The sequence below is a fragment of the Cryptomeria japonica genome, unplaced genomic scaffold (assembly GCF_030272615.1).
Source record: "Cryptomeria japonica unplaced genomic scaffold, Sugi_1.0 HiC_scaffold_55, whole genome shotgun sequence".
Classification (NCBI taxonomy): Eukaryota; Viridiplantae; Streptophyta; class Pinopsida; order Cupressales; family Cupressaceae; genus Cryptomeria; species Cryptomeria japonica.
The window spans coordinates 46189-57500 of NW_026728877.1; the positions used below are offsets into that span (position 1 = coordinate 46189).

The 11312-nt window shown below is 63.2% G+C and overlaps 2 non-coding genes across 2 annotated transcripts; both read left to right on the forward strand.

Annotated features, from left to right (window-relative positions):
- The first annotated feature begins 4038 nt into the window (after nt 1–4038).
- On the forward strand, nt 4039–4157 carry LOC131863068 (5S ribosomal RNA). Its single transcript, XR_009362003.1, has one exon. It is a non-coding gene; the product is annotated as a 5S ribosomal RNA (ribosomal RNA).
- A 5915-nt stretch (nt 4158–10072) lies between these two features.
- On the forward strand, nt 10073–10191 carry LOC131863069 (5S ribosomal RNA). The gene has a single exon (XR_009362004.1). It is a non-coding gene; the product is annotated as a 5S ribosomal RNA (ribosomal RNA).
- The last annotated feature ends 1121 nt before the right edge of the window (nt 10192–11312 follow it).

Sequence of the window (11312 nt, forward strand, 5' to 3'; positions counted from 1 at the left end):
TCGTGCACGCCGCACCTTGGAGCACACTTCGGAGCGCTCCTTGGTGCGCACCATGGTGCCCACCAGGGCGCGCAACCCCGCCGAAGGTGCACGCGAGGTGCGCACCCGGGGCAAACCGGGCTCCGACTTCGTGCACGCCGCACCTTGGAGCACACTTCGGAGCGCTCCTTGGTGCGCACCAGGGCGCGCAACCCCGCCGAAGGTGCACGCGAGGTGCGCACCCGGGGCAAACCGGGCTCCGACTTCGTGCACGCCATGGTGCGCACCAGGGTGCCCACCGCGGCGAAGGTGCGCACCCGGGGCAAACCGGGCTCCGACTTCGTGCACGCCGCACCTTGGAGCACACTTCGGAGCGCTCCTTGGTGCGCACCAGGGCGCGCAACCCAGCCGAGGTGCCCACCCCGGCGAAGGTGCACGCGAGGTGCGCACCCGGGGCAAACCGGGCTCCGACTTCGTGCACGCCATGGTGCCCACCGCGGCGAAGGTGCGCACCCGGGGCAAACCGGGCTAGGACTTCGTGCACGCCGCACCTTGGAGCACACTTTGGAGCGCTCCTTGGTGCGCACCATGGTGCCCACCAGGCCGCGCAACCCAGCCAAGGTGTGCGCACCAAGGTGCACGCGAGGTGCGCACCCGGGGCAAACCGGGGTCCGGCTTCGTGCACGCCGCACCTTGGAGCACACATCGGGGCGCTCCCGGGTTCGCACCGGCGTTGCGCACCGTGGTGGGCACCTCGGAGCGCACCGTGGTGGGCACCTCGGAGCACACCAAGGTGGGCAGCGAGGTGCGCACCTTTGATGCGATGCCTTCACTAATTTCCATAAAAGGCAAAAAAAAACGAGATTTTAAAATTTCCGTTTTGAAAGATAGTGAGAAAAAGGGAATGCTGGTGCCATCTTGAGCCCGCCCTGGTGCGCAGCCCAGCCAAGGTGTGCGCACCAAGGTGCCCACCCTGGCGAAGGTGCGCGCCCGGGCAATTAACCCAACTTCCAACTTCGCGCGCGCCAGGGTGGGAGCGCACCCAACAACCGGGCCTGGGAAGAGCCAATGCGAGAAACCCCACCAAACGCTCTGACAAAAAAAGAGGGGGCGCTCCAGTAACCCCGCTTCGGAGCGCACCCTGGGCAAACCCAGCCAGGGTGCCCACCCCGGCCAAGGTGCAGGCGAGGTGCGCACCCGGGGCAAACCGGGCTCCGACAACGTGCACGCCGCACCTTGGAGCACACTTCGTAGCGCTCCCGGGTGCGCACCTCAGAGCACACCAAGGTGGGCAGCGAGGTGCGCACCTTTGATGCGCTGCCTTCACTAATTTCCAGAAAAGGCAAAAAAAAGAGGAGATTTTAAAATTTCCGTTTTGAAAGATAGTGAAAAAAACGGAACGCGGGTGCCATCTTGAGCCCGCCCTGGTGCACAGCCCAGGTAAGGTGCCCACCCTGGCAAAGGTGCGCACCCGGGCAATTAACCCTACTTCCGACTTCGTGCGCGCCAGGGTGGCAACCGGGCCTGGGAAGAGCCAATGCGAGAAACCCCACCAAATGCTCCGACAAAAAAAGAGGCGGCGCTCCAATAACCCCGCTTCGGAGCGCAGCCGGGGCAAACCCAGCCAAGGTGCCCACCCCGACGAAGGTGCACGCGAGGTGCGCACCCGGGGCAAACCGGGCTCCGACAACGTGCACGCAGCACCTTGGAGCACACTTCGAAGCACTCCCGGGTGCCCACCGGCGTTGCGCACCGTGGTGGGCAGCGAGGTGCGCACCTTTGATGCGCTGCCTTCACTAATTTCCAGAAAAGGCAAAAAAAAATGAGATTTTAAAATTTCCGTTTTGAAAGATAGTGAAAAAAACGGAACGCGGGTGCCATCTTGAGCCCGCCCTGGTGCGCAGCCCAGGCAAGGCATGCGCACCAAGGTGCCCACCCGCGGTGCACGCCCGGGGCAAACCGGGCTCCGACTTCGTGCAGGCCGCACCTTGGAGCACACTTCGGAGCGCTCCTTGGTGCGCACCATGGTGCCCACCAGGGCGCACCCGGGGCAAACCGGGCTCCGACTTCGTGCACGCCGCACCTTGGAGCACACATCGGAGCGCTCCCAGGTTCGCACCAGCGTTGCGCACCTTTGATGCGCTGCCTTCACTAATTTCCAGAAAAGGCAAAAAAAAACGATATTTTAAAATTTCCGTTCTGAAAGATAGTGAAAAAAACGGAACGCGGGTGCCATCTTGAGCCCTTCCTGGTGCGCAGCCCAGGCAAGTTGTGCGCACCAAGGTGCCCACCCTGGCGGAGGTGCGCGCCCGGGGCAAACCGGGCTCCGACTTCGTGCACTGCATGGTGCCCACCAAGGCGCGCAACCCAGCCAAGGTGCCCACCGCAGCGAAGGTGCACGCGAGGTGCGCACCCGAGGTGCACACCCGGGGCAAACCGAGCTCCGACTTCGTGCACGCCGCACCTTGGAGCACACTTCAGAGCGCTCCTTGGTGCGCACCAGGGCGCGCAACCCAGCCAAGGTGCTCACCCCGGCGAAGGTGCACGCGAGGTGCGCACCCGGGGCAAGCCGGGCTCGGACTTCGTGCACGCCGCACCTTGGAGCACACATCGGAGCGCTCCCGGGTTCGCACCAGCATTGCGCACCTTTGATGCGCTGCCTTCACTAATTTCCAGAAAAGGCAAAAAAAAAAAAAAAACGAGATTTTAAAATTTCCGTTTTGAAAGATAGTGAAAAAAACGGAACGCGGGTGCCATCTTGAGCCCGCCCTGGTGTGCAGCCCAGGCAAGTTGTGCGCACCAAGGCACCCACCCTGGCCAAGGTGGGTCACGAGGTGGGTCCTAGGGTGGGTAACGGGGTGGGTACTAAGGTGCGTGCCAAGGTGGGTCATGGGGTGGGTGCCAAGGTGGGCACCAGGGTGGGTGTGCACCAACCCTAGCCAGGGTAGGTCACGGGGTGGTTGTCGGGGTGGGCGTCAAGGAGCCAAGGTGGGTGGCAAGTAGCCAAGTTGCGTGCCAAGGTGGGTGTCGGGGTGGGTGCCAAGGATCCAAGGTGGGTGCCAAGGAACCAAGGTGGGTGTCTGGGTGGGTGCCGAGGTGGGAGCCAGGGTGGGTCCCAAGGTGAGTGCAAAGGTGGGTGCCAGGGTCAAGGTGAGTGCCAATGTGGGTTCCAAGGTGCCAGGGTCAGGGTGAGTGCCAATGTGGGTTCAAAGGTGCTAAGTTGGGTGCGAGGTTGGGTGCGAGGGTGGGTGGGTGCCAAGGTGTGCTAGGTGGAAGCCCGGGTGGGTCGGCATCCCATGGGTGTCGAGTTGGGTGCCTGATGGGTGCTTCTTGTCAAGTTTTAGTCGTCGGGACTCATTTCGAGCCTTAGAGGTCGTTTCTTGTCCGGTTGCCCTGTCTTCGACCTGGGAACCCAATTTTGGTCCTCGGGTCCCATTTTTTTTTGTCTCGCATCCCACTTTTGGCCTGTGGCCTTTTCGGGGTCGATTCTCGTTTTGGGCATCAGAGCATGTTTCTTCTCCTAAAACCCAATATTTGTTTATTAAGTCTCGGAACACATTTTTGTTCTCGTGGACCCATCATGGGTCTTGGAACGCATTTGTGGTCCTTGGGTCCCATTTTGCATCCCGAAACTTGTGTTTTGGTGCTTGATCCCTATTTTGGGTGCCCACCTTGCACCAAGTGCGCACCCGGGGCAAACCGAGCGCCTTGGTGCACCGGGGCAAGATCGAGCGTGCACCCGAGGCGCCCCGAACATGCACCAAGGTGCACTCGGCCCACATGTGAGCGCAGGTCGTTGCGCCCGAGGTGGTGTGTGGGCACCGCGTTGCAGACGGGACACTGCACGCACACGACGCCCCGTCCAGGTGCACGCACGTAGGCCGGGCCGGGTGCACACCCGACGCCCTAGCAAGGTGCGCGCACCCGGGCAGGGCTCACACTTGGCGAACGGGGCGCACTTCGCGAGGGAGGGTGTGCACCTCGACGGGGGTGGGTGGCCGGGGTGGATTCGCACGTGGGTCGCGGTTTGCTAAGTACACACTGCGACAAGCTCATAACGGGTGCGATCATACCAGCGTTAGTGCACCGGATCCCATCAGAACTCCGCAGTTAAGCGCGCTTGGGCCGGAGTAGTACTGGGATGGGTGACCTCCCGGGAAGTCCCGGTGTTGCACCCTTTTTTAGTTTTTCGCCGGGCGTCGCAATGCTATTTGAATAAACCTTTTGCCCGTTTGCGTTCTCGTCGGGGCCGGGCCGGGCCGGGGTGCGCTGCCCGCACTACCGCGCGCGCGGGGGCGACACCGAGCGCGCACCCGAGGCGCCCCGAGCACACAGGCCACGGTGCAACCCGGGCGTTGTGCGCGCACCCCGGTGCGCCCGAGGTGCTGCGCGCGCACCCAGGTGAAATCGGTGTGCACCTCGGCCAGTGCGCGCTCGGTCGAGTCGCGCACGTTGGCCAAGGTGCACGGTGATGTTTCTTACTCTAAGGTTCCGCACCAGACGCCCGGGACAGGTGAGCGAAGCTGGGCGGGGCCGGGTGCGCGGCCGGGGCAGGTGCACGCAGCTAGAGAGAGCTTTGGAGCACACCAGAGGTGCGCACCTTGGAGCACACTTCGGAGCGCACCAATGATGCGCTCCATTCAAAAGTTTCCTGAAAAGGCAAAAAAAGTTGAGATTATAGAATTTCCCACTTGAGAGATTGTAAAAAAAAAAAATTTAAAATGAAGGAAACGCAGGTGCCAAGGTGTGCGCGCCCGGGTGCGCAGCCCAGCCAAGGTGTGCGCACCAAGGCGCCCACCCTGGCGAAGGTGCACGCAAGGTGCGCACCCGAGGCAAACCGGACAATTAACCCAACTTTCGACTTCGCGCGCACCTGCGCACCTTGGAGCGCACTTCGGAGCGCTCCTTGGTGCGCACCAATCTTGGGCACCTCGGAGTGCACCATGGCGCCCACCAAGGTGCGCACCCGGGGCAAACCGAGCTCCGACTTCGTGCGCACCTTGGAGCGCACGAAAGGTGCGCACCATGGCGCCCACCAAGGTGCGCAGCCCAGCCAAGGCGTGCGCATCAAGGTGCGCACCCTGGCGAAGGTGCGCACCCGGGGCAAACCGAGCTCCGACTTCGTGCGCACCTTGGAGCGCACAAAGGGTGCGCAACCCAGCCAAGGTGTGCGCACCCCAGGCAAACCGAGCTCCGAATCGTGCGCACCTTGGAGCACACTTCGGAGCCCTCCTTGGTGCGCACCGATGTTGCGCACCTCGGAGCGCACCCGGGGAAAACAATGCAATTAACCCGACTTTCGACTTCGTGGGCACCTCGGAGCGCTCTCGGGTTCGCACCTCGGAGCACACCGAGGTGCGCACCTTTGATGCGCTGCCTTCACCAATTTCCAGAAAAGGCAAGAAAACATTGAGAAGGTGTGCGCACCGAGGTGCCCACCCTGGCGAAGGTGCACGCGAGGTGCGCACCCGGGGCAAACCGGGCTCCGACTTCGTGCACGCCATGCTGCGCACCTTGGAGGGCCATGGTGCGCACCTTGGAGCACACTTCGGAGCGCTCAATGGTGCCCAACCCAGCCAAGGTGCCCACCGCGGCGAAGGTGCACGCGAGGTGCGCACCCGGGGCAAACCGGGCTCCGACTTCGTGCACGCCGCACCTTGGAGCACACTTCGGAGCGCTCCTTGGTGCGCACCAGGGCGCGCAACCCAGCCGAGGTGCCCACCCCGGCGAAGGTGCACGCGGGGTGCGCACCCGGGGCAAACCGGGCTCCGACTTCGTGCACGCCATGGTGCCCACCGCGGCGAAGGTGCACGCGAGGTGCGCACCCGGGGCAAACCGGGCTCCGACTTCGTGCACGCCGCACCTTGGAGCACACTTCGGAGCGCTCCTTGGTGCGCACCAGGGCGCGCAACCCAGCCGAGGTGCCCACCCCGGCGAAGGTGCACGCGAGGTGCGCACCCGGGGCAAACCGGGCTCCGACTTCGTGCACGCCATGGTGCCCACCGCGGCGAAGGTGCACGCGAGGTGCGCACCCGGGGCAAACCGGGCTCCGACTTCGTGCACGCCGCACCTTGGAGCACACTTCGGAGCGCTCCTTGGTGCGCACCATGGTGCCCACCAGGGCGCGCAACCCCGCCGAAGGTGCACGCGAGGTGCGCACCCGGGGCAAACCGGGCTCCGACTTCGTGCACGCCGCACCTTGGAGCACACTTCGGAGCGCTCCTTGGTGCGCACCAGGGCGCGCAACCCCGCCGAAGGTGCACGCGAGGTGCGCACCCGGGGCAAACCGGGCTCCGACTTCGTGCACGCCATGGTGCGCACCAGGGTGCCCACCGCGGCGAAGGTGCGCACCCGGGGCAAACCGGGCTCCGACTTCGTGCACGCCGCACCTTGGAGCACACTTCGGAGCGCTCCTTGGTGCGCACCAGGGCGCGCAACCCAGCCGAGGTGCCCACCCCGGCGAAGGTGCACGCGAGGTGCGCACCCGGGGCAAACCGGGCTCCGACTTCGTGCACGCCATGGTGCCCACCGCGGCGAAGGTGCGCACCCGGGGCAAACCGGGCTAGGACTTCGTGCACGCCGCACCTTGGAGCACACTTTGGAGCGCTCCTTGGTGCGCACCATGGTGCCCACCAGGCCGCGCAACCCAGCCAAGGTGTGCGCACCAAGGTGCACGCGAGGTGCGCACCCGGGGCAAACCGGGGTCCGGCTTCGTGCACGCCGCACCTTGGAGCACACATCGGGGCGCTCCCGGGTTCGCACCGGCGTTGCGCACCGTGGTGGGCACCTCGGAGCGCACCGTGGTGGGCACCTCGGAGCACACCAAGGTGGGCAGCGAGGTGCGCACCTTTGATGCGATGCCTTCACTAATTTCCATAAAAGGCAAAAAAAAACGAGATTTTAAAATTTCCGTTTTGAAAGATAGTGAGAAAAAGGGAATGCTGGTGCCATCTTGAGCCCGCCCTGGTGCGCAGCCCAGCCAAGGTGTGCGCACCAAGGTGCCCACCCTGGCGAAGGTGCGCGCCCGGGCAATTAACCCAACTTCCAACTTCGCGCGCGCCAGGGTGGGAGCGCACCCAACAACCGGGCCTGGGAAGAGCCAATGCGAGAAACCCCACCAAACGCTCTGACAAAAAAAGAGGGGGCGCTCCAGTAACCCCGCTTCGGAGCGCACCCTGGGCAAACCCAGCCAGGGTGCCCACCCCGGCCAAGGTGCAGGCGAGGTGCGCACCCGGGGCAAACCGGGCTCCGACAACGTGCACGCCGCACCTTGGAGCACACTTCGTAGCGCTCCCGGGTGCGCACCTCAGAGCACACCAAGGTGGGCAGCGAGGTGCGCACCTTTGATGCGCTGCCTTCACTAATTTCCAGAAAAGGCAAAAAAAAGAGGAGATTTTAAAATTTCCGTTTTGAAAGATAGTGAAAAAAACGGAACGCGGGTGCCATCTTGAGCCCGCCCTGGTGCACAGCCCAGGTAAGGTGCCCACCCTGGCAAAGGTGCGCACCCGGGCAATTAACCCTACTTCCGACTTCGTGCGCGCCAGGGTGGCAACCGGGCCTGGGAAGAGCCAATGCGAGAAACCCCACCAAACGCTCCGACAAAAAAAGAGGCGGCGCTCCAATAACCCCGCTTCGGAGCGCAGCCGGGGCAAACCCAGCCAAGGTGCCCACCCCGACGAAGGTGCACGCGAGGTGCGCACCCGGGGCAAACCGGGCTCCGACAACGTGCACGCAGCACCTTGGAGCACACTTCGAAGCACTCCCGGGTGCCCACCGGCGTTGCGCACCGTGGTGGGCAGCGAGGTGCGCACCTTTGATGCGCTGCCTTCACTAATTTCCAGAAAAGGCAAAAAAAAATGAGATTTTAAAATTTCCGTTTTGAAAGATAGTGAAAAAAACGGAACGCGGGTGCCATCTTGAGCCCGCCCTGGTGCGCAGCCCAGGCAAGGCATGCGCACCAAGGTGCCCACCCGCGGTGCACGCCCGGGGCAAACCGGGCTCCGACTTCGTGCAGGCCGCACCTTGGAGCACACTTCGGAGCGCTCCTTGGTGCGCACCATGGTGCCCACCAGGGCGCACCCGGGGCAAACCGGGCTCCGACTTCGTGCACGCCGCACCTTGGAGCACACATCGGAGCGCTCCCAGGTTCGCACCAGCGTTGCGCACCTTTGATGCGCTGCCTTCACTAATTTCCAGAAAAGGCAAAAAAAAACGATATTTTAAAATTTCCGTTCTGAAAGATAGTGAAAAAAACGGAACGCGGGTGCCATCTTGAGCCCTTCCTGGTGCGCAGCCCAGGCAAGTTGTGCGCACCAAGGTGCCCACCCTGGCGGAGGTGCGCGCCCGGGGCAAACCGGGCTCCGACTTCGTGCACTGCATGGTGCCCACCAAGGCGCGCAACCCAGCCAAGGTGCCCACCGCAGCGAAGGTGCACGCGAGGTGCGCACCCGAGGTGCACACCCGGGGCAAACCGAGCTCCGACTTCGTGCACGCCGCACCTTGGAGCACACTTCAGAGCGCTCCTTGGTGCGCACCAGGGCGCGCAACCCAGCCAAGGTGCTCACCCCGGCGAAGGTGCACGCGAGGTGCGCACCCGGGGCAAGCCGGGCTCGGACTTCGTGCACGCCGCACCTTGGAGCACACATCGGAGCGCTCCCGGGTTCGCACCAGCATTGCGCACCTTTGATGCGCTGCCTTCACTAATTTCCAGAAAAGGCAAAAAAAAAAAAAAAACGAGATTTTAAAATTTCCGTTTTGAAAGATAGTGAAAAAAACGGAACGCGGGTGCCATCTTGAGCCCGCCCTGGTGTGCAGCCCAGGCAAGTTGTGCGCACCAAGGCACCCACCCTGGCCAAGGTGGGTCACGAGGTGGGTCCTAGGGTGGGTAACGGGGTGGGTACTAAGGTGCGTGCCAAGGTGGGTCATGGGGTGGGTGCCAAGGTGGGCACCAGGGTGGGTGTGCACCAACCCTAGCCAGGGTAGGTCACGGGGTGGTTGTCGGGGTGGGCGTCAAGGAGCCAAGGTGGGTGGCAAGTAGCCAAGTTGCGTGCCAAGGTGGGTGTCGGGGTGGGTGCCAAGGATCCAAGGTGGGTGCCAAGGAACCAAGGTGGGTGTCTGGGTGGGTGCCGAGGTGGGAGCCAGGGTGGGTCCCAAGGTGAGTGCAAAGGTGGGTGCCAGGGTCAAGGTGAGTGCCAATGTGGGTTCCAAGGTGCCAGGGTCAGGGTGAGTGCCAATGTGGGTTCAAAGGTGCTAAGTTGGGTGCGAGGTTGGGTGCGAGGGTGGGTGGGTGCCAAGGTGTGCTAGGTGGAAGCCCGGGTGGGTCGGCATCCCATGGGTGTCGAGTTGGGTGCCTGATGGGTGCTTCTTGTCAAGTTTTAGTCGTCGGGACTCATTTCGAGCCTTAGAGGTCGTTTCTTGTCCGGTTGCCCTGTCTTCGACCTGGGAACCCAATTTTGGTCCTCGGGTCCCATTTTTTTTTGTCTCGCATCCCACTTTTGGCCTGTGGCCTTTTCGGGGTCGATTCTCGTTTTGGGCATCAGAGCATGTTTCTTCTCCTAAAACCCAATATTTGTTTATTAAGTCTCGGAACACATTTTTGTTCTCGTGGACCCATCATGGGTCTTGGAACGCATTTGTGGTCCTTGGGTCCCATTTTGCATCCCGAAACTTGTGTTTTGGTGCTTGATCCCTATTTTGGGTGCCCACCTTGCACCAAGTGCGCACCCGGGGCAAACCGAGCGCCTTGGTGCACCGGGGCAAGATCGAGCGTGCACCCGAGGCGCCCCGAACATGCACCAAGGTGCACTCGGCCCACATGTGAGCGCAGGTCGTTGCGCCCGAGGTGGTGTGTGGGCACCGCGTTGCAGACGGGACACTGCACGCACACGACGCCCCGTCCAGGTGCACGCACGTAGGCCGGGCCGGGTGCACACCCGACGCCCTAGCAAGGTGCGCGCACCCGGGCAGGGCTCACACTTGGCGAACGGGGCGCACTTCGCGAGGGAGGGTGTGCACCTCGACGGGGGTGGGTGGCCGGGGTGGATTCGCACGTGGGTCGCGGTTTGCTAAGTACACACTGCGACAAGCTCATAACGGGTGCGATCATACCAGCGTTAGTGCACCGGATCCCATCAGAACTCCGCAGTTAAGCGCGCTTGGGCCGGAGTAGTACTGGGATGGGTGACCTCCCGGGAAGTCCCGGTGTTGCACCCTTTTTTAGTTTTTCGCCGGGCGTCGCAATGCTATTTGAATAAACCTTTTGCCCGTTTGCGTTCTCGTCGGGGCCGGGCCGGGCCGGGGTGCGCTGCCCGCACTACCGCGCGCGCGGGGGCGACACCGAGCGCGCACCCGAGGCGCCCCGAGCACACAGGCCACGGTGCAACCCGGGCGTTGTGCGCGCACCCCGGTGCGCCCGAGGTGCTGCGCGCGCACCCAGGTGAAATCGGTGTGCACCTCGGCCAGTGCGCGCTCGGTCGAGTCGCGCACGTTGGCCAAGGTGCACGGTGATGTTTCTTACTCTAAGGTTCCGCACCAGACGCCCGGGACAGGTGAGCGAAGCTGGGCGGGGCCGGGTGCGCGGCCGGGGCAGGTGCACGCAGCTAGAGAGAGCTTTGGAGCACACCAGAGGTGCGCACCTTGGAGCACACTTCGGAGCGCACCAATGATGCGCTCCATTCAAAAGTTTCCTGAAAAGGCAAAAAAAGTTGAGATTATAGAATTTCCCACTTGAGAGATTGTAAAAAAAAAAAATTTAAAATGAAGGAAACGCGGGTGCCAAGGTGTGCGCGCCCGGGTGCGCAGCCCAGCCAAGGTGTGCGCACCAAGGCGCCCACCCTGGCGAAGGTGCACGCAAGGTGCGCACCCGAGGCAAACCGGACAATTAACCCAACTTTCGACTTCGCGCGCACCTGCGCACCTTGGAGCGCACTTCGGAGCGCTCCTTGGTGCGCACCAATCTTGGGCACCTCGGAGTGCACCATGGCGCCCACCAAGGTGCGCACCCGGGGCAAACCGAGCTCCGACTTCGTGCGCACCTTGGAGCGCACGAAAGGTGCGCACCATGGCGCCCACCAAGGTGCGCAGCCCAGCCAAGGCGTGCGCATCAAGGTGCGCACCCTGGCGAAGGTGCGCACCCGGGGCAAACCGAGCTCCGACTTCGTGCGCACCTTGGAGCGCACAAAGGGTGCGCAACCCAGCCAAGGTGTGCGCACCCCGGGCAAACCGAGCTCCGAATCGTGCGCACCTTGGAGCACACTTCGGAGCCCTCCTTGGTGCGCACCGATGTTGCGCACCTCGGAGCGCACCCGGGGAAAACAATGCAATTAACCCGACTT